This window comes from Acinonyx jubatus, chromosome D2 (assembly GCF_027475565.1).
Source record: "Acinonyx jubatus isolate Ajub_Pintada_27869175 chromosome D2, VMU_Ajub_asm_v1.0, whole genome shotgun sequence".
Lineage (NCBI taxonomy): Eukaryota > Metazoa > Chordata > Mammalia > Carnivora > Felidae > Acinonyx > Acinonyx jubatus.
Window position 1 is genome coordinate 49,815,519 of NC_069393.1, and position 18,476 is coordinate 49,833,994.

An 18,476-nucleotide genomic window follows, 5' to 3' on the forward strand; every position below is an offset into this window, starting at 1 on the left:
GGAATTGCTGTGCATCAGATAGTCTTCAGGGTGCTAAGGACACAGCACATAAACAAAACACATAAAAATCCCTATCCTTAGCTCAATTTCTAGCTAAACAAAGTGAACCAACAAAGAGAGTGGTGATACAAAAAAACATGCAGGAAATGAGACTAGGATGTTGAGAAAGGGGAGATAAGGGATTGTTAGGTTATGAAGAAGAGCCTGGGAAGGCCTTATTTTTAAGGAGTAGAGGGTTAAGCAGAGACTGAAGCTGAAGTGGGAATAAACCTTGGGAAAGTTGAGGGACTGTGATTAGGAAATAGGAACAGTCCAGAAACACTGTGACACTGCACAGATAAGTCAGCTCTTAGTGTCCAGTCCCTAGAAAGATTTAATTTTAAATAAGAAGGAAAGTGAGGGAAAAGGAAAAAGGTGTTAAAGGCTATCACAGACTTAGTTTACCCTGTTCTTTTAATACAGAGATAAAATGTTATAAGAGTGGAATGTCAAAAATTATCTTTTTAGCATACTTAATAAGGGATTCCCATCTAAGTCTCCATTGGTTTCCAATCCACCTTCCCCACCAGTGTCCTTGCCTGAAGAGTCACTGAGGGATCAGAGAGAGTCCAGATTCCATTGGATTGAAATCTAAAGTGAGGTGTCCTCCACTGAGATGCCAGGAGACACTAATGCCATAAAATCAGGAAACATCCACAACTTCAGGGACAGATAGACACTGTTAGCATATATATACATATAATATACATATACATATACATATACATAGAATATACATATAATATGCATATAATATACATATAACATACACCTAGTGTACATATATATACATATATCTACTGTACACACAAACACACACACACACACACACACACACACACACACACACACACTCATTATCACTAAGACCCAGGCTAAACTGAAATGAAGCTCCTTCTCTGTCAAGGAGAAATGATTCCACTATTACTAAAACCCTAACCTCCTCTCTTCAAAAGAAGTAAGCCATGACTGTGCCCAGGAATGCGGCCCTTCAAAATCAAAGGCCCTCCCCTTCTCATAGATACCTCTACATCTCCTGTTGTGAAACAAACAGGAGATCAAATGAAAGTGCTCAGAAAGCTGTTAGATCACCTGGCTTTAAAACCCTAGAGAATCTTACAATCAGTCTGTCTGGTGATGTGTCAGTGTCTTAGGGGCCTATGGACCCCATGGAGGCAAGCCTGGGAGGCTGGTTAATCAGAGAATCATAAATGCCTTGAAATGTAACCCATTTCCTTTCTTCCTATCCAGAGCCCCCTGGATTCATACGTACCCAGTATACTCTTATTGTAGCCTCTCATGTTTGGCCTTCATTTCCTCACTTGAAAATTATAAAGGTTATTTCAGATTTTCATTACGGTCCTCTCCGGGTAAATTCATCCAGCCTTTGGTATTATCGAACCAAATGATCACCCCTGCAAGGAAAAACCACACCACTAAGACTCACTAAACACGTGCTCAGTGTTGATCCCAAGGGGACAAGATGAGTAGTATCAAATCCTGCCCCTAAGGGGCTCCCTCTAGTCTATAAATAGTGCTTTCAAGAACGTTTTCTACTTAATTTGAAATTTTTATATAGTTAGAAGAAAACAGTCCAGTCTCCTTAAAACAAAACAAAACCTTTAGTTAGAAGAAAGAGGAACCGTGGAACCATTTTTTTCAGTGTGGGGAAATTCTGTAGAAGGTTATAAAACCTGTGCCAAGGATTAAGATGCCACTCCCTTCTGTTACACACTTTGTGGACAAAATGCCAGGAAATCGAGGGACAAGCTACAAATAGCCCAAACCACAGAGGCTTGGAAAGTGGCCAACAACTGTTCCCCATACTGTGACTAACTGGGACTGGTTCTGAGTGAAAGTCCAAGAGCCATGCATGACAGCGGGGCCCTGTGGTAGACGGAGAATTGATGAGCCCTGAGTGCACATCGCCCCCAGACATTTGTCTGTTATTCCTCTTATATCCACTGATGGCAGTTACTGTTTCTAAGTAGAGGGTAAATTTCAAGAGCCTAATGCTGTTCTTTTCAAAAATAAATAACATTTTTAAAGAAGTTTTTATTTATTTATGCATTTTAAGAAAGACAGAGACAGTGAGACAGAGAATCCCAAGTAGGCTCCACACTGTCAGCACAAAGCCCAACACAGGGCTTGAACTCACGAGACCATGAGATCATCAGCTAAGCCGAAAACAAGAGTTGGACGCCTAACTAACTGAGCCACCCAGGTGCCCCAGAAATAAGTAACATTTTATATAAGAAGCATATATAAGGCAGCAGATTACATCCCTGCCCCTCTCAAATATTTAGCTTTCATACAAGCCTAACTGGCAGACCTAGGTTACCCAACAGACACAAATCCCCTGAGAAAGGAACTATCTTCACTCTAATGAGCTTAGCCTTTCATCTCTGTCCTGCATCTGAATGCCCCAGGGGATGGCATAAGATGGAGACTCCCAAGTCCACAGAGACCTAGTAACTCTAGGGCTCTAGAAGGCAGGGCCCAGGAATCTACACCACAGCCATTATGCCAGGCCATCCTACACACGTAGAACTGAGAATGACCTCTTTAACCGGCAGCAGAATCACGGCACAGGAAGCATCAGAACGGAAGGCCAAGACCCCTGGGTTCCAGCCCACTGTGTGGTCTTAGGGAAACAACCTTTTTTTTTTTTTCTTTTGAAAGAGAGAGAGTGAGCAGGGAAGGGGCAGAGAGAGAGGGAGAGAATCCCAAGCAGGCTCCATGCCATCAGCGCAGAGCCCAATGTGGGACTCAAACCCACAGAACTGTGAGATCATTACCTGAACTGAAATCAAGAGTCGAACGCTTACCTGACTGAGCCACCCAGGTGCCCCTTAGGGAAATAACTTTTTAAAAGGAGCCTCTGCATCAGTTTTCTTTTCTTTTTTGTTTTTAATTTTTTTTTAATGTTTATTTATTTTTGAGAGAGAGACAGAGAGACAGAGCACAAGTGGGGGAGGGGCAGAGAGAGGGAGACACAGAATCCAAAGCAGGCTCCAGGCTCTGAGCTGTCCACATGAAGCCCGATGTGGGGCTTGAACTCACAAGCTGTGAGTTCATGACCTGAGCCAAAGTCGGACGTTCATCCAACTGAGCCACCCAGGTGCCCCTGGTTCAGTTTTCTAAAGAATGGATTTAAACATCGTTATGACCACTTATACTTTCGTTGTATTTGACATTGGAAGCCAAAATCTTAATAGGACAAGGACCATCACCGGGAAATATTGTATTTGCAGCACAGTTGCAGGCATGTAGAGAAGGAAGAGGAGAGGGAAGCTGCTTGTCCCTGAATTCTATCATATGGGCAGCCGCTCTGCACAAGCAGGCAGGAGCTGAGCCAGCTGTCAGGCCGGTACTGCCGCATCATCCTTGACTGCCTAAACCTTCTGGAATCAGTTCAGCACCTGGGTGTGCAGTAGGGTTATCCCTGACAGAGGATTAAAGTAACTTCTCTGGGATACCATGGCACCTTCAGACAACTGCATGTGGTTTCGTTTGGCTACACAAAGGGTACTTGAGTGAAAAACACGGCTATAGAAGAGGGAAGAGTCAACATCTAGAAAGTCTTCTGAGCTAAACTAGTTAAAATTATAAGACAACAGCGGAAGAGTCAAAATAAGGAGCATCATGATTAGAAATGTCTTTTATAACAATCCCACTCAGATAGCACCATGAAGAGTGAGTGTGGGTGGGGACCAAAATGGAGGCAGAGAGACCAGTAAGAAAGTTGATGGACTGATGTATTTGAGAAGTGCACAAGCCTGGACGAGGCAACGGTAGTGGAATCACAGAGAGAGGAAGGGAGACACATGATGAAATGGTGGGCCATACAGGGCTTCTGACAGGTTGGATATGGCAGTTGAAAAAGAAAAGCCTCCAAATACAACAATAAAATTCAGTGAAACTAGAAACTTTAGGTCCAAACACGCTAAATCAACAGTCTGATGAATCTCAGAATGCTGTCTTCTATTGCCATTCTGAATCTCTCTACTGGACAATTTCTAAATTAATATTTCAGGAAGCTGGTCTACACTTGGACAGGAGCCTGCATGTCAAAACTGGGAGAGGGCTTAGAAAAGTAGCTTACAGTCTTCATACAAGTGAAAGAAAAGCTGTCAAACACTCACATCACTCTGCTGAGGTTTCTTCAAGAAATGCGCTTTGTCACTTCATGGCGCTCTGGTATATTGACCACCTCCATCCACTGTCAATCAAAAATGGGATCAAAAAAAGGAGACATGAAACATGAGGAATTTTCCAGCAAACTCTGTACCTTGAGAAGCAAGGAAACAAGATTAACTTGATTAATAACAGGAAAAGACAAAGATAAAACTCTCAAAGCATCACACTTCTCACTTTTCCAATCCCTCCCTTCATTGTACTCACCAAATGCTTTCTGATAAAAGTTTTTTTATGTGGTTGATTTTATTTTGTTTTATTCCAAAATAATTGATGCTTACGATATTGGTTAAGCACACAGAGGTCATCACAGAAGAGTCCTCAGGAAATTCATAACATGAGAGTGTCAGGGAATCATGTCCCAGAACATGTCAAGGGCATGTGGACAGGATCCATCCTCTGTTTTGTTTGGACTCTTCTCCCGCAGCAACAAGAGTTCTGCCAAATGACCAGATTGGAATGGGGACAGGTCACTCTGCAGAGAATCAAGACATTTGAAATTCAGTCTCAGCTGTGCCGTGCAATCTCTCTAAGCCTTGGTTTCCTCGTTTGTGACAGGAGGAATTTATAATCATGGCCTCGTCAACCTCAAGGGGCTCGTGGGAGAATCTGAATAAGGTAAATAAAAACCTCTTTGTAAATTATAAAACACTACAGCAACATCAGCTTGTTGAATTATTATTCCTCTTATTATTGTCATCAGATGAGGTGTTGGGCTAGCTCAACTGGTGGGGTGTAGGTAGTATGGACCAAATCTATCTTTATTCCTGAAGTCAATCCCCAAACCCTAACCACCCTCTTCAGGTGAATTATTGTTGTGTGTCATTTTCACATAAGGTTATTTGTGGACACCAACGAGAGCTTAGAACAATAACAAATTGTTTCTAGTGCTCATTGTGCCTTGTTGACTTCAGAGAGACATTACAGAACATGTTTCAATTTGATTTCAACTTGTAGAACAATGGAACAATAAATGCAATGGCCCCTCTACTGTAAACTTGGCACATCTCTTTATTTAGAAACTGTCTGAAGAAAATTCGAGGAAGAAGCTTGGTTTATTCATAAGAACTAATATGTTTGCTTCTATTTTTCTCCTAGTTTGTGGCACTTCTCAATATATTGGTAAATCATCTGATTAAAACTCCTTGTGGGTAAAATGGGATTAATAAATTATAACTGAAATGGCTCAGTGAACTCCCTAACAATCGTAAATTACTCTTTGGTTTCCAAGTTTTTTCCTAATGCTCCAAAATAAACATTTCAGTAGTGTATCAGTGTAACTGGTGGTACTAATGCCTTCTGCTAGGTCATCCCATCCTCAAGAGAATATGCCAAGAAGGGAATTAATTATAATCAGAATTATATGCCACCACAGCTTAACTGTACTCTTATACTAACCTCTAGTTCTAAAATAATGCCTCCTATTTTTAAAATGCAGTTGGTATTTTTAAACAAAAGATAGAGCAGCAGTGAGAGGACAAGATGAGCCAAAACCAAAATGGATGAGTTATTTTTAAATCTAAAACAAAAGTGGCAAGTCAGGACATAAAAATCGTTGTGTCTAAACAACATGGCACATCTAAATGATGACATATCTAATAATTATCTAAATGTTTGATGTTAACAATGTACTGAAATTCCAGATTAATGGCTGAATTTCCCCTTCTTTTACTCAAAATCTAGTGGACTCGTGTAGACCTAGGAACATGCAGATAGGGAACGGCTGGTGTGTAACAAATGTAATCATAATATAATAGTCACTAATCAAGTCATCTTAGAATCACAAATTATAGAATGACAAGGGGGAGACTTCTGCCAGCAACATGGCGGACTAGACTTTTATAGAAACTGCTCCTGTAACAGCCCTAAAACTTAAAATTCTGCATGAAATCTTTTTAAATTCTTTTTAATTCACGGCTGAGTTGGTAGGGAAAGAACTGTGTAAGAGCCAAAAGCAGACATTAGCCTACCATTACTCCAGGAGGTGTAGAGCCTAGGATTTCACAGGCCTAAGGAAGACTGGAAACAAATCTGTGAAAACAAGGTAAGATGGCAGAGACTCAAATTGAATCTGAAACTCCTCCCCCTACCAAGGATTTTCACCCTTGGGAAATAGGAATACATGACTCTCTTGACCTTGGCTGTGGAAGATGTTGGGGAAAAGGGTCCCTTAGAATTCCAAGATACAGAAGCAATCAAAGTGTCCATCAATAGATGAATGGATAAAGATGTGGTATATATATATACATATATATATATATATATATATACATATATATATATACACACACACACACACACACACACACACACACACACATAATGGAATATTATTCAGCCATAAGAAAGAATGAGATCTTGCCATTTATGATGACATGGATGAACCTAGAGGGTATTATACTAAGTAAAATAAGCCAGACAGAGAAAGACAAATACCATATGATTTTACTTACATGTGGAATCTAAAAACTAGACAGGCCACCTGGGTGGATCAGTCAGTTAAGCTTCTGACTCTGGGTTTCCGCTCAGGTCATGATCTCACGGTTTCGTGGGTTTGGGCCCCACATTGCTCTCTAATCTGGCAGCACAGAGTCTGCAGGATTCTCCGTCTCCCTTTCTCTCTGCCCCTCCCCACTCACACTGTCTCTGTCTCTCTCAAAATAAATAAATAAATTTAAATAAATAAATAAATAAATACAAACAAACAAAACAGAAGCAGACCCATAACTGGGTGGAACAAGAGAACAAACTAATAGCTGCAAGAGGGCAGGGGTGTGAGAGGATGGACAAAATGTTCAAAGGGGAGTGGGAGGTAAGGGTTCTGGTCATGGAATGAAAGATACATCCTAGGAAATACAGTCAACAGTATAGTGTTGTAAGGTGCCAGATTGTAGCTACACTTGTGCCGAACACAGCATCATGCATAAACTTGTCTAATTACTTGTTGTACACCTGAAACTAATGTATCATTATGTGTCAACTATACTTCAATTAACAAAAAATGGCATGTCAAAACTCATAGAACACAACTGGAGATAAATTTGTAACTTTAGAGTAAGTATCAGAAAAGAAGACTATAAATCAGTGAGATAAACATCCATCTCAAGAAAGTATAAAAACATAACGAATAAAAATAAAGCAGAAGCGCACCTGGGTGGCTTAGTCGGTTAAGCATCTGACTCTTGATTTCGGTTCAGGTCATGATCTCATGGTTCGTGAGCTCAAGCCCTGCCCCATCAGGCTCTGTGCTGACAGTGTAGAGCCTGCTTGAGATTTTCTCTCTCCTTCTCTCTCTCTCTCTCTCTGCCCCACCCCTGCTCACACTTGCTCTCTCTCCCTCTCAAAACAAACTTTAAAAATAAATAAAATAAAGCAGAAAATGTAAGATAATGAAAAGAAGAAATTAACGTACCAGAAATAATACTTACAGTAGAAAATATTAACTAAGCCAAAACTTGTGTGCTGAAAAAAAGCTAATAAAACTTATCAATTCCTAGAGATATTAGCCAAAGAAAAAAGAAGAGATGAAATACATAAATTCCTAGAAAAATAAATCTTATAAAAACTGATACAGAAGAAATAATAAATCTGAAAAGTCTACAACAATTTGAGAGTCTGAGTCTGTAATTAAAAACCTATACCAAAAAGAAAAAAATCATAGTCTCAAGAAAGTTGACTTTACAGGAAAATATTACCAAAGGATATACTAAGAGTGAATACTATCCAACATGGTTTATGAGGCCGTAATAACTTCGTTATCAAAGCTTGATAAAAACATTGTAAGAAAAGAAAGTTACAAGCCAAACCTCACTCATGAACATAAATGCAAGAAACCTTACACAATGTATTAGCAAAACAAATCTAGTAATTTATTTGAAAAGGCAGGGGGGGGGGAGTTACAAAAGAAACAAGGGAAAAGATTTTATTAATAAAGATTAAAGACTACATTAGATTGCGCACAATAAGAAAACAAACAACACAATTAAAAAATGGGCCAAAGACCCCAATACTTCACCTTGTCTAAGAAGACATACAAATGACAAACAAGCATATGAAATGATGCCCCACATCATATGTCATTAGGGAAAAACAAAACAACAATGAGATATCACTACACACCTGTTAGAGTGGCCAAAATCCAGAACACTGACAACACCAAATGCTGACAAGGATGTGGGGCAACAGGTACTCTCATTCATTGCTAGTGGTAATGCAAAATGATACAGTCACTTTGGAAGACAATTTAGCTGTTTCTTACAAAACTAAAAACATCCCTATAAATGATTCAGCAATTGCACACTTTGGTATTTACCCAAAGGAATGGAAAACTTTTGTGTGGTTCTGTTCACACAAAAACTTGCACATGGATGTTTATAGCAGCTTTATTCATAACTGCTCAAACCTAGAAGCAACCAAGATGTCCTTCCATAGGTGAAAGGATAAACTGTGGTCCATCCAGACAGTGGAATATTATTCAGTGCTAAAAATAAATGAGCTATCAAGCCCTGTAAAGACATGGAAGATCCTTACATGCATGTTGTTAAGTGAAAAAAGCCAGTCTCAAAGGCTGCATACTGCATGATTCCAGCTATATGACATTCTGGTGAAGGCAAAATGATGGAGACAGCAAAGTGATCAGTGGCTTCCAGGGGCCTGGGGAGGGAGGGGTGAACAGGTGCAGCACTGAGAATTTTTAGAGCAGCGAAACTATTCTGTAGGACACTAAATTGGTGGATACATGTCATTACACATTTGTCAAACCCATAGAATGTATAACACATAGAGTGAACTCTCATGTAAACTACGGACTTGGGTTAATAATAATTTATCAATTTCGGTTCAGTTGTAACAAATGTACCACTCTAATGAGAGATGTAGTCATCTATAGTCACGTGACAAGAAAGATCTGATGAACCTGAAAAAAGTCCTCTGAATTGGTCAAGGTCTGATGCAATGGGACATGGCAGCCTGCATCCTGGGAGCTGAGAGGAAGTTTGGGCTTTATTATCTAAGAAGCAGCCTTTGACTTGCTCCTGCCCACTTCTAGGTACATGGCCTTGGGCAGTTATGCAATTACTCCCAGCCTCCACCATCTTCAGCAAAAGAAAAGATTCCTCAGAATAACATCTTATAAGTATTTAAATTATAACACAAGATCCCCTCTGTCAATGGGAATCACAAATCTGAGACCAAATGAACCAATAAAAATGTTCACGGTTCTTTTTCTGAGATCTGTATAGCACATCTAATGACACTTTTGTAGGGAGACTTCTCTGAAATCAACTGAGGAAATGAGCTAGAGACAGATTGCCAATAACATTCAATTGGTGAAATACTTCAATTAGTTGAATTTTCATGTTTTTACCCTTATCTTTTTATCTCTTAAAGTAACTATTTCTAAATTGATGGTACGATAGACACCATGAAGTTATTCATCTTCAGAGTTTCTGTCTGGCAATTTGATACAGTGTCAAGACCATTTCAGTTTCTTAATTTCCTTCGTATAGCAATCACTTAAATAATTGAAACAAATTTTAAAAGTCATATCCTTCCCTATTTATTCATAATTATCCAATCAATTGAAGTACTTTCCTGTAACTTCAACCATAATATAATAAGTGCTATAATCAGATAAGTTTAAAGTTTAATCAACCCAGACTTCTATGTCTATGGAAATGTTTTAGTAATCTAAATTAAAATCACCTACGATAATTCACTCGCTCCTCTCAATGGTATTTGGTGGTTCAAGGAAGCGTACATGTCATGGGGTTAGCATTCAATGGCTTTGTATTGTATTAGGCAAAGTCACTTTCTTTAAGCATAATGTAAATTGCATTTTAATACCTCTATAGATTTCTACACTGGCAAGAGGAAAGCATAGCAAAATTTCTACATAAATGTGAACAGAACTGTTCAGTGCTATTCATTGTTACATGTCCATATTTTAAGGATATGAATTTGCTTACTTAAAAGCCATCTGATGAAATTCTAGTGCTTGTAGTTTGAAGGGCAAATAAGCTTGATCTCATTAGAGTCCATGGTGACATAGTTAAAGAAAGCATATGCACACGAATTGTTTGTGCTTTGGGAATACTCCACTCTTGTAAAAATCCAATTAGATTTTATATATATATATATATATATATATATATATATATATATATATATATATAATGTATTATATATGTAATGTATATAATATAATGTATTATAAACACATATATGTATATAATACATTATATATATATATATGCACGCGAAAGCATATGCACGTGAATTGTTTGTGCTTTGGGAATACTCCACTCTTGTAAAAATCCAATTAGATTATATATATATATATATATATATATATATATATAATGTATTATATACATATATATGTATATAATACATTATATTATATACATTACATATATAATACATTATATATATATAATCTAATTGGATATAGAATGCATTATATATATAATATATATTATATAATATATTATAATTGTTATAATTAATAATATAATATATAATATAATATATATAATACGTAATAGATTACAGACACACACACTGAGAGATATATTATTCAGGTCTATAGAGCTACTGGAGGCAAAAGTCTACTAAATCAGGAAGCCACTTCTGTATCTCAGTACACAGTCGTATCAAATACTGTGAATTGATTGCTGCTTTTTTTCCACTTATACGTTCTATGAACATTTGGAAAACACAGGCAATGATAAGGAGAGAACAACAATAATTTGTAAACCCATTTACTATTAAAATATACTTATCTTTAACATTTTGAACATACAGAAGAGTATAAAAAAAGGCAACAAGAATCGCCTGTAATAATATCCAGAGATAATCACTTTTAACAGTTTGATATAAACACATATATATGTACATACACATATGTATGCAAGGACTTACATATATCAGTTTTTTAAACTGGGATTTTATTACTATATATGCAGCTTCTTACCTGGAGTTTTGCACTCAAAATTATACCATGAGTTTTCTTGTCACATTATTAAATTTATTTCCAAAACATGTTTGTTGCTGATGGCTATAAAATATTTCTATTAGACTATAAACTTCATGAACAAAGGGACTATATCTTGTTCATACAGCCAGTACCACATATGCCATAATTTATTTAACCATTTTCCAATTGTTTCATGTTTAGGTCGTTTCCAAATTTACACTGCCTTAAGTATTACATTATTAATGTATGAATTTTCCCACTATTTCCCCTTTGCTGACAGCTTTTTTAGTCTCTATCTCCCACCCTCAGAGGGAGTCCGGCTTTGCCTAATGATGCTTGGAGATTTTGTGATGTAGATTTGGAAGGAAAGAGGTGAAGTTGAAGTTGAAGAGTAAGAGGTGTGTGGTCTAGGACCGGAAGAAGAATCTTCTGAGAATTTGAGGATAAGATGTGGGAGTAGCTGTGGAAGAGGAACAGATGGGAGACAAGAGGAACCGCAGTGGTCTCCGTAATGTCCTCCCTGTGCTTTTCAAATGCCAAGTGTGAAAAGTGAAGTGGAATCAGTTTTTGTTCCTTTTGCCTGCCCAGCATTCATTTTAGTCTTAATCTGTTAATCTTAAAAAAAAACTTTTCTAATGTTTGTTTATTTTTGAGAGAGAGAGAGAGAGAGAGAGAGAGAGAGAGAGAGAGAGGAAGGGCCAGAGAGAGAGGGAGACACAGAATCCGAAGCAGGCTCCAGGCTCCAAGCTGCCAGCACAGAGCCCGATGCGGGACTCAAACTCACGAACCGCGAGATCATGACCTGAGCCGAAGTCAGACATTTAACTAACTGAGCCACCCAGGTGCCCCTTAATCTGCTTAATCTTCAGCATCTGACTTCAGCTCAGGTCATGATCTTGTGGTTCATGGATTTGAGCCCTACACTGGGCTCTGCTGTCAGCACAGAGCCCACTTGAGATTCTCTGTCCCTCTCTCTCTCTCTCTCTCTGCCTCTCCCCTGCTTGTGCTCTCTCTTCATCAAAAATAAATAAACATTAAAAAAATTTTTTTAAATAATTTCCCTAAGGAGGAAAAGTTTTTTTTTGAGCCTGGCATACATAGGGCAATTCTTAGACAATAATATTCAACTGTGACATTAGAGTAACTGTCATCGGTTAAAATTTAACTCAGGTACGGCCAACTCAGCCAAATATTTGTTGTTGTTGTTGCGAGACTTGTTGAGCTGCTTGAAAAATACATTCTTTACCAAAATATTCATAAAATATTTAATTAGTATTTAACCCAAAATATGATATCTATTTCAAGAAGAACAAGCACAAAATTAACTATAGATAGAATTTTTTAACAGGTAATACAAAAGCGTGACCAAACACTTTTAATAACATTAAATTGGAAAGTCCTTCTTACCTTGAAACCAAAGTCAGAAGAAACTGAAAAAGCTTTTTTTTTTTTTTTAAGTCACCTGGTATAATCATGTGAGCAAATCTTTAAAAACTATATGGAATAAACTTCTCTACTGAGCCCTGAAACAGTTTAAAGAAAAAAGATACATTCCAAATACATGTTAGAAGCAACATGGCATTATTGTCAAACCTTAACAAGAAGAAAGCTACTAACCAAACTCACTTATGTTGATCAAAGCCATCCTAGACAAAACATTAGGAGATAGAACTGAATGAAATACTGAAAGGATAACAGATCATGAATAAGTGCAATTCATTCTAGACTGCAAGGCCCATTTGACATTACTAAATAAACTCACATATTATTCTTGCTTAGCTACCCAAAACATGTCTGATTCCAAATCTATTTAAGATTTTTTTGAAAAGCTTGATGTAGGATTAAATGGATATTGCCTGAATGTTAAAAAAAACAATACAGCCTGGGGCGCCTGGGTGGCTCAGTCGGTTGAGTGTCCGACTTTGGCTCAGGTCACGATCTCATGGTTCGTGGGTTCAAGCCCCGCATCGGACTCTGTGCTAACAGTTAGAAGTCTGGAGCCTGTTTCGGATTCTGTGTCTCCCTCTCTCTCTGCCCCTCCCCTGCTCACACTCTGTCTCTGTCTCTGTCTCTGTCTCTGTCTCTCAAAAATAAACATTAAAAAAACAAACAAACAAAAAACCAATACACAATGTAACTCTAAAGCCAGTGTTATGCTTAGTGGCTAAATAATGGGAAGTATTTCCTTTAAAGTCAGAAATAAGGTAAGAATATCTTAGATCAGTACAATTATTTAATACTGTTCTCAACATCGAAGAAAACGCAATTAATCAAGCAAATGAAGTGAAGCATGCCTATCTGAAGGGAGAATGCAAAAGTATTAGTATTTTATACGTGTGAACTCCTGGAAAACAAACTGCAAAATTTTTGGAACTGTTAAGAGAATCAGGAAGATAGCTAGTTTCAAAATAAAGATACAAAGATGCAATTGCTCTTTTCACATACCAACCATAACAAGTGAGAAAACTACCACATTTAAAATAGCAGCTCACAACAAAAACTCAAATTGAAAAAAATTAAAGAGATATGCATACCCATTGTATTCAGCAGTAATAGTAGTAACCGCCACAAGAACAACATGGATGGTCCTGATATAGGAAAAGACACACTGCCAAGGAGCAGAACAGAAAATTCCAGAAACACTCAAGTATTATGAGAATTCAGAGTAAAATAAATGTGGCATTTCAAGTCACAAGGGAAAGATTTGTTATTCACTAAATAATTTGGGACAACTAGCCAGCCACTTTAAGGAAAAGTCAAATTTCACACATTAAATTCCAGTTAGATAAAAAGTATTCATAAATGTAAAAAATTTAAAAAAATTATGAGAAAACACTTCTGATATAAGGGTGGAACATGACTTTCTTAACTTGACACCAAAGCCAGAAACTATAGGAAAAAAATTTACATCGAAGTTAAATATTTCCTGGCAGCAAAAACAAAAACAAAATACCACAATTATGGAAGTTTGAGAGACTTAGGAAAAACTATTTAGTAACACACATGATGGACAAAGAATTACTACCACTGTATGAAGAGCTCTTACAAATCAATTATAAAAAGAAAAATGGTCAAAGACTATAAAATAGTCAACTTACAAAAAAATAAGTTAGACTGGGCCAAAAAAAAAGACCTGTTCAGTTTCATTATTTCCTAAAATGCAAATAAAAACAAGAAAGACATTTTTATGATAAGCTCCCCCTCCCATTTTTTTTATTGAGGTATAACTGACATACATTACATTAGTTTCAGGTATACAACTTGGTGATTTGATATTTGTATATACTGTGAAATGAGCACCACAATAAGTCCAGTTGACATCCTTCACCATACATAGTTACAGAATTCTTTTTTCTTATGATGAGACCTTTTAGGATTTACTCAGCAACTTTCAAATATGCAATACAGTATTATTAACCATAGTTACCATGCTATACATCTCAGTGACTTATTCATTTATAAGTGAAAGTTGGTACCTTTTGCCTTCACCTATTTCACTCACAATGAAACCCCCACCCTGGAAACCACCAAGCTGTTCTCCACATCTGTGAGCTTCTTTTTTGTTTATTTGTTTGCTTGTTTTTTGTTTTTTTTTTAATTTATATTGTGCATATAAGTAGATTATATAGTATTTGTCTTTCTCTCTCTGACCTAATTCACTTAGCCTAATGCCCTCAAGGTCCACCCATGTTGTTGCAAATGTCAAGATTTCGTTCCTTTTCATGGCAGAATAATATTCCGTTGTGTATATATTCCACATTTTCTTTATTCATTCATCTGTCAGTGAATGTTTAGGTTGTTTCCATATCTTGTCTATTGCAAATAATGTTACAATAAACATGGGGTGCGTATAACTTTTTGAGTAAGTATTTTTGTTTCTTGCAGATAAATACCTAGAAATGGGATTGCTGGATCACATGATAGTTCTATTTTTAATTTCTTAAGGAACTCTGTACTGTGTTCCACAAAAACTGTTATCAATTTACATTCTCACTTAATAGTACACAAAGGTTCCCTTTCCTCCGCATCCTTGCCAATATGCATTGTTTCTTACCTTTTTGACAATAGCCATTCTAATAGGTGTGAGGTGATAACTCATTGTGGTTTTTGATTTGCATTTCCCTGACAATGAGTGATCATTGTTTTTTCACATATCTTTGGTCATCTATATGTCTTCTTTGTAAAAATGTCTTCAGATCTTCTGCTTATTTTTTAATCATATTTTTTCTATTGAGTTGTGTGAGTTCTTTATATATTTTAGATACTAACCCCTTACCATACACATGATTTGCAAATATTTTCTCCCATTCAATAGTTGGCCTTTACATTTTGTTGATGGTTTCTTTTGCATGCAGAAGCTTTTTAGTTTGATGTAGTTCTACTTGGGTTTGTTTGTGTTTTTTGTTTGTTTTTGTTTTTGTTTTGCTTTTTTTGCTTTTAATTTTGGTGTCAAATTCAAAATCATCTCCAAGACTTATGTCAAGGAGCTTATCGCCTATACTTTCTTCTAGGAGTTTTATAGTTTCATATCTTACCTTCAAGTCTTTAGTCCATTTTGAGTTAATTTTTGTGTATTTTTGTCCCATTTCCTTCCATGTTTGTGGCTGTCCAGTTTTCCCAACACCATTTATTTAAGAAATTGTCCTTTCCCCACTATATATTCTTGACTCTTTTGTCATAAATTAATCACATGGGTTTATTTCTGGGCACTCTATCGTACTCCATTGATATATGTGTATTTTTATGCCAAAACCATGCTGTTTTGGTTATGATAGCTTTGTGATATAGTTTGAAATTCGGGAAAGCAATGCCTTCAGCTTTATTCTTGTTTCTCAAGATTGCTTTTGCTATTATGGGTCTTTTGTGGTTCTCTACAAATTTTAGTATTGTTTTCTCTATCTCTGTGAAAAATGCCATTGGAATTTTGACAGGGATTGCACCGAATCTGAAGATTACTTTGGGTAGTATATAATTTTAACAATATTAATTCTTCCAATCCATGAGCACAGAATATCTCTCCACTTATTTGTATCTTCTTCAATTTCTTTCATTTAATGTCTTATAATTTTCAGTATATGGGTCTCTCACTTCCTCAGTTAAATTTATTCCTAGGTATTTTGTTCTTTTGGATTCAACTATAAATGGGATTGGTTTCTTAATTTCCCTTCATGACAGTTCATTATTAATGTATAGAAACACAATGGATTTTTGTACTTGATTTTGTATCCTGCAATTTTTTTTAAAGAAATCTTTAAAAACCATAATATTGGCATTAGATGAATGACTAAAGCCAGATGTTGGTGTAGAGGAGGCAAATTTTTACCACCCCTCTTAGGGTTTCTCAGCTGGGCCTGAGAATTAAACTGACATAAGACAGATTAACAGGAGAAACACACACATTTATAGTATTTTACATGACAGAAGAGTCCTCATAGGGATTGAGACCAAAAGAACTGGTAAAGTTCCTCTGAACTTTACCAAAAAAACTGATAAAGAACCTCTATAGTAGGTTGAACAATAAGAGGCAATTGTAGCAAAGTAACTATATGGAGCAGCCAAAGGAAGATAAGATGTATTTGAACAAGGTCTGCTCGAACAGATTTCTTTCTGCTTCAGTTCCTTGTCACTGGTGATAAAAATGTTCTCCTTTCTCCCGGTACAGGGTGGACACCTTTCACATGGGAGGTTTATCTCCTGCCTTCAGAAATAAAAAGGAGGGTCAGAATGCCCTCTTGTATCTGCCATTTCTCAAGTGCCTTTAATTCAAAATAATCAACATACCAAAGCAGCACACTTTGGGGTGATATGTTCTCCATTCCTTTGGCAAAGGAGACAGAAAACAGGCATTTTCAAAAGCTGTTGCTAGAAGTCTGAATGGATACAACTTTTCTGGGAGGTATTTTTATCAGTCCATACCACAGTTCTATTTGGGGAAATCCATTCAATCCAATAATCTTGTATCTAGAAATTCTCCACAAAGAGGTAGTTATACAATAGGAAAAACATATGTGCATAAATACGCCTGAGGTTTTAATAATCATAAAAGCAAAACCAAAATGATAAAGCTAAACAAAATGTCCATCATTTAAATGACTGGCTAAGTAAATAAGATAATTCTGCTATCATTAAAAAATTAGGTAGTGTTTTATCTACTGAGGTAGAAACATGAAACCAACATGTTTTCAACTGAGGGGAAAAAAAAAGGCTGCAACGTAGGATGAACTTATTTATTTATTTTTTATATTTTATTTTTTCAAAGTTTATTTATTTTTGGGACAGAGAGAGACAGAGCATGAACGGGGGAGGGGCAGAGAGAGAGGGAGACACAGAATTGGAAACAGGCTCCAGGCTCTGAGCCATCAGCCCAGAGCCTGACGTGGGGCTCGAACTCATGGACCGCGAGATCGTGACCTGAGCCGAAGTCGGATGCTCAACCGACTGTGCCACCCAGGCGCCCCAGATGAACTTATTTATAAAGCATGCATATGCCCACATTTCTATACGTGTTGTCTGTGTACATTTAGAAATCTGGAAGTTTATCTCTGGATGATGACATTTTGGTGATTTTATTGTTTTTTTTTTTTTTTGCAATTTATGTTTTATTTTATTTTTATGTTTTTGATAATGCACATGTATCATCTTAATGACCAGATATTAAGCTTTTTCAAAATAAGTCACCTTACCTCCCAGTTCCTTAACTCTTTTTGTTGTCTTTGTCCCTCCTTTGCACCAATTTTACCACATTTTTTCAATGCTAAATTGCATACGTTTTTTTCCTACTGCCATGCATCTTAAAATAGATGGCATTTCACAATTGCTGTTGGCCAGGGGACCAAGATGACATGGGTGTCATTGCCTGTGTATGTGCAAACTTGGTCATGGTTATTCATATTGCCATGACTTCCAGTACAACCTCTGTTGAGTTTAATTGACATTTAAAATTGATTTGGTTAATACTGCTGTTTAACTCATCACCTCAGAACTCGGAGGCTTAAAACAACAACAATCACTTTATTATTTCTCACAGTTTCTGTGGGCCATGAATTCAGGAAGGGCTTGGCTGGGTGGTTTTGGTTAAGCAATCACTCATGAGACTGCAGCCCTTTAGAAGCTGTAACCAAAAGAGCAGAGGTTGGGGAAGCAGGATCAGCTGGCAACTGGCAAAGCATCTTTCTCTCTTCATGTAGTCTCCGGGATTTTCCACGTGGTCCCTCTGGAGGCGGGGGGCTTGGGCTTCCTCACAGCACGGCAGCCACAGACCACG

The 18,476-nt window shown here is 37.1% G+C and overlaps 1 protein-coding gene and 1 long non-coding RNA gene across 3 annotated transcripts in view; one reads left to right on the forward strand and one right to left on the reverse strand.

Annotated features, from left to right (window-relative positions):
• Nucleotides 1-209: 209 nt before the first annotated feature.
• Nucleotides 210-18,476, reverse strand: part of HTR7 (5-hydroxytryptamine receptor 7) — a 117,107-nt gene continuing 98,840 nt past the window's right edge. The window contains exons 10-13 of one of the 2 annotated variants that reach the window (XM_053206987.1): nt 4,444-4,674; nt 4,185-4,330; nt 1,313-1,454; nt 210-699 (exon numbers count right to left, since the gene is read on the reverse strand). The gene's annotated coding sequence lies outside the window, so the exon portion shown is untranslated. Of the gene's footprint in view, nt 700-1,312; nt 1,455-4,184; nt 4,331-4,443; nt 4,675-7,682; nt 8,438-18,476 lie in introns of those variants that run through there. The other variant, XM_053206988.1, reaches the window with a different exon arrangement.
• The window catches only part of LOC113600227 (uncharacterized), a 28,335-nt gene continuing 14,412 nt past the window's right edge, over nt 4,554-18,476 (forward strand). The window contains exon 1 of the long non-coding RNA XR_008292021.1: nt 4,554-4,854. This is a non-coding gene — a long non-coding RNA (uncharacterized LOC113600227). The remainder of the gene's footprint in view (nt 4,855-18,476) is intronic.